The 5,211-nt window shown below is 47.9% G+C and overlaps 1 pseudogene; it reads left to right on the top strand.

Moving 5' to 3' along the window:
• The first annotated feature begins 3,224 nt into the window (after nt 1–3,224).
• Nucleotides 3,225–4,267, top strand: LOC144756750 (28S ribosomal RNA; annotated as a pseudogene).
• The last annotated feature ends 944 nt before the right edge of the window (nt 4,268–5,211 follow it).

Raw genomic sequence — 5,211 nt, 5'->3', positions numbered from 1 at the left:
TGATGAATATATGCACTTGGGTGGTGTTTAATAGAGGAATTCGTGCTTTACCTCCCGATTTTTCTTGTAGTTTTATTTTTATTGCAAAACACACATAATGATGGATGTAATGTTGCACAATGGCAAAACATTTACCCCCAGTCACAGATCTGGGTTTAATCCATCCTTATTTTGCTCACCAAGCCACCCCAGTTCAGACATGGCCATATGCAAATAAGACTTGACCCTGTGCCTCATGGGAATGGTCCAGCTCGAACTGCCAAGCCATGTCTTCCTTGGACCGGAATCAAGCATCCTAGGACTGGTTTCTGGCTATCAGCCGTCTTCAGCCAGGATAGCTTGACTCCAGGGGCTTAGTGAGCACGGGACCCATGTCTGGGCATACCCTACCCACATAGGGTGAACAGCAAAACACACAAGATGATGAACGGAATGTTGCACAATGGCAAAACTTTCACCCCCAGTCACTGATCTGTGTTTAATCCGTCGTTATTTTGCTCACCAAGCCACCCCAGTTCAGACATGGCCATATGCAAATCAGTCTTGACCCTGTGCCTCATGGCAAGAGTCCAGCCCGAACTGCCAAGCCATGTCTTCCCTGGACCGGAATCAAGCATCCTAGGACCGGTTTCTAGCTATCCGCCTCCTTCAGCCAGGATAGCTTGAATCCAGTGGCGTAGTGAGCACGGGAAGCACGTCTGGGCATACCCTTCCCACATAGGGTAAACAGCAAAACACACAAGATGATGGATGGAATGTTGCACAATGACAAAACATTCACCCCCAGTCACAGATCTGGGTTTAATCCATTGTTATTTTGCTCACCAAGCCACCCCAGTTTAGACATGGCCATATGCAAATCAGTCTTGACCCTGTGCCTCATAGCAACAGTCCAGCCCGAACTGCCAAGTCCTGTCTTCCCTGGACAGGAATCAAGCATTCTAGGACCGGTTTCTGGCTATCAGCTGTTTTTAGCCAAGGTAGCTTGACTCCAGTGGCTTAGTGAGCACGGGACCCACATCTAGGCATACCTTTCCCACATAGGGTGAACAGCAAAACACACACGATGATGGATGGAATGTTGCACAATGGCAAAACATTCACCCCCAGTCACAGATCTGGGTTTAATCCATCATTATTTTGCTCACCAAGCCACCCCAGTTCAGACATGGCCATATGCAAATCAGTCTTGACCCAGTGTCTCATGGGAACAGTCCAGCCCGAACTGCCAAGCCATGTCTTCCCTGGACTGGAATCAAGCATCTTAGGACCGGTTTCTGGCTATCAGCTGTTTTCAGCCAGGGTAGCTTGACTCCAGTGGCTTAGTGAGTACGGGACCCACGTGTACCAATTTAAATGCATGTGGCCTACACAGAAGGTACACCAAATGGACATTGAATCCATACGAGGCGATTTTCAATTTCCGGCCATCTGGTCACCCCATTGAAATGGTTGGGATTCAATACATAGCAGAATGTGCCCTATAATTCTTGAAGCGTATAAGATAAAGACTTAATTTAAATTGCGGACTGTAGCTACGATATATACACATTATTGTCCCAATTCCTATGTTTGTGGCTTATAGGGAAAAGGTTCAAATTAAGTGTAACCTTGAGGTATGTTTTTCTTTTTCGGCTTCGTGTAGGTTGAAGAAACCTTTATGTTTTTGCCTATAATTCTGAAACCATACTATCTGGAATCATAATTCAAAAAGGAGCACAAAGCTGACATCGGTCCACTGTTTTGTCTCAATTATCATGCATGTGGCATATTTAGAAGCAGTACGAATCATTCACTGATTCCATTCATGTTTTTAAAATGTTGCCTCCAGTTTTGGGAAAATGTGTCACATATATTGTCATAATTCATGATCCACACTAGAGAGAGCTTAATTTGCTTCTGCAACATATTCTATAGCATAGCCTACTACAGTGTGCCAATTTATATGCATGTGGTCTACACAGAAGGTACACAAAATGAAAGTTGAATCCATACGAGACGATTTTCAATTGCCAGCCATCTGGTCACCCCATTGAAATGGAGAGGATATAATACATAGCAGAATGTGCCCTATAATTCTTGCTTGAAGCGTATAAGTTAAAGACTTAATTTCAATTGCATATTGTAGCTACGATATGTACACATTAATGTACCAATTGTTATGCATGTGGCCAACACAGAAAGTACATGAAATGGAAGTTGAATCCATAGGAGGCGATTTTCGATTTCTGGCCATCTGGTTACCTAATTCCCAAAGAATATTGTTAATAATTCAGTGTGTTTTTATGCTATTTAGCTAATAATGCATGGAAATGTTTCTTAACATGTGCATAATAAAATACTAAAGAGAAAATTATGAAAATGTATTGGTAAACCGTAAGTTGGTAGACTTTAAAAATCCGCATTGAAATACACATGCATCACCAATGCTGCTTTTTGCTTATGCCTAAAACGAAACTGTGTTATATAAAAGTGAATATAACACATAGAGATGTTTTTTCTTTTGTTTATGAAGCCTAATGTGAAGGCATGTCAAACCTATGTTTTACTTTGAAAAGGTCTCTTTCCTAAAATTTACGGCTTTACCTTGGTTTTTTAATATAGCAAAAACAATTGCGAAAGTCGCTTATAAAATAGTGAGTGTAAATGCTATTTTTTTTTTTTTCAGCTTGAGGTTCAGTTTAATATGAGTCTTAATTTTATGTATCACTTACCCTAGTAAACAATCCCCAAAGTCTATTTTTTTCATTTTCCCCAAGCTCAATGATAAAAACATGCATCACCAATGTTGCAAAAAGTCAAGTCTGAATATTCAAACCGCAATAAAAAAGTGAGGGAAACAGATATTTGAAAAAGTCATTTTGTTTATGTGGCCTTATGTCCAAAGGCTTCCAACAAGAGCATTTTTTTGAAAATCGGCCATTTAAAAAAAATTGCGAACTTTTTTTTTCTGAAAAAAAAAGTGTAAAAAAGTGAGTTTTAGTGTAAAAAAGTGACCGTACAATATTTTTTCACCAAATACAGTTTTTTTTACTCAGAATACACATAGGCTTCAGGTCAATGTGTTTTGGTTTGGGGGAGGAACCCAGAGGAAAAAAGACCTTTGGGGAGTATGAATCACTGGTGCTGCTCACTAGAAAAAATGGTACCCCAATATTTTTTTCTGAAAAAAGGGGGGTGCATATGAAAGAGGGCGTGTAAATATATAGATTAAGCACCTCTTTTTTTTGGCTTGAGTAAAGGTCAGGCTGTTGAGCTTGACTCTAGTCTGGCACTGTGAAGAGACATGAGAGGTGTAGGATAAGTGGGAGGCCCTCGGGCCGCGGGTGAAATACCACTACTCTTATTGTTTTTTCACTTACCCAGTGAGGCGGGGGGGGCGAGCCCCGTGGTGCTCTCGCTTCTGGATCCAAGCACCCGGCGCCCGCTAGGCGCGACCCGCTTTGGGGACAGTGGCAGGTGGGGAGTTTGACTGCGGCGGTACACCTGTCAAACGATAACGCAGGTTTCCTAAGGCGAGCTCAGGGAGGACAGAAACCTGCCGCGGAGCAGAAGGGCAAAAGCTCGCTTGATCTCCATTTTCAGTATGAATACAGACTGTGAAAGCAGGACCTCACAATCCTTCTGACTTTTTGGGTTTCAAGCAGGAGGGGTCAGAAAAGTTACCACAGGGATAACTGGGTTGTGGCGGCCAAGCGTTCATAGCGACGTCGCTTTTTGATCCTTCGATGTCGGCTCTTCCTATCATTGTGAAGCAGAATTCACCAAGCGTTGGATTGTTCACCCTCTAATAGGGAACGTGAGCTGGGTTTAGACCATCGTGAGACAAGTTAGTTTTACCCTACTGATGATGTGTTGTTGCAATAGTAATCCTGCTCAGTACGAGAGGAACCGCAGGTTCAGACATTTGGTGTATGTGCTTGGCTGCGGAGCCAATAGGGCGAAGCTACCATCTGTGGGATTATGAATGAACGCCTCTAAGTCAGAATCCCCCCTAAACCGTAATGATACCGCAGTGCCGTGGAGCCTCGGTTGGCCTGGGATAGATGGCCTCTCTCGGGGGGCCGATGCGTAGAGTCGCTCTCGCTTGGGGACCGGAGCACGGATGGAAGGGGGCCGCCTCCATCGCCCTTATTGCACCGCATGTTCGTGGGGCACCCAGTGCTAAATCATTCGTAGATGACCTGATTCTGGGTCAGGGTTTCGTAAGTAGCAGAGCAACTACCTCGCTGAGATCTATTGAAAGTCATCCTCTTAGCCAAGCTTTTGTCTCTCCGTGCGTGGGTACCCGCAGACGCCTCCCTCCACCACACCCAGGGGTGGGTCCATCTGCCGCTGGGCCGGCGGGAGGGACGCGAAGGGGGTAACACGGGTCCGTGGGAGGCTGCCTCCACCACGTGCCCTTCGGCACGGGGGCCTCCCCTCCTGTCCCTGCCCCTACGGGGTGCGGGGATGGGGGCCACCATACCTTGCGGGTCAGCAAGGTGACAAGATGGCCTCCCCTTCCCGCTGCTCCCGGGCAAGTCGGGCAGGGAGGTGAGCAGCAGCCACCCGGGGGAAGGAAGCTCCAGAGCGGCTGCCTTGGTGCGCCCGGCCACCCTCGCCGGACTGCATGGGCGACTGGGGTACGACAGCCTCCCAGGCCATCTGGGCGCTGGGTCGTCCCGGGCCATCTGGTCACCTGGCTGTGCAACCAGATGGCCCTGCAGGCAGGGTGACCAGATGGCCCTGCGGGCAGGGTGACCAGATGGCCCTGTGGGCTGGGTGACCAGATGGCACTGTGGGCCTCCATCGCCCTTATTGCACCGCATGTTCGTGGGGCACCCGGTGCTAAATCATTCGTAGACGACCTGATTCTGGGTCAGGGTTTCATAAGTAGCAGAGCAGCTACATCGCTGAGATCTATTGAAAGTCATCCTCTGAGCCAAGCTTTTGTCTCTCTGTGCGTGGGTGCCCGCGGACGCCTCCCTCCACCACACCCAGAGGTGGGTCCATCTGCCGCTGGGCCGGCGGGAGGGATGCGGAGGGGGTAACACGGGTCGTGGGAGGCTGCCTCCATGGGGTGTCCCTGCCCCAACGGGGTGCGCGGATGGGGGCCACCATCCCTTGCGGGTCAGCAAGGTGACCAGATGGCCTCCCCTTCCCGCTGGTCCCGGGCAAGTCGGGCAGGGAGGTGAGCAGCAGCCACCCGGGGGAAGGAAGCTCCAGAGC

The sequence above is a fragment of the Lissotriton helveticus genome, chromosome 5_1, assembly GCF_964261635.1.
Source record: "Lissotriton helveticus chromosome 5_1, aLisHel1.1, whole genome shotgun sequence".
Classification (NCBI taxonomy): domain Eukaryota; kingdom Metazoa; phylum Chordata; class Amphibia; order Caudata; family Salamandridae; genus Lissotriton; species Lissotriton helveticus.
This window is presented reverse-complemented; position numbering and strand designations above follow the sequence as displayed.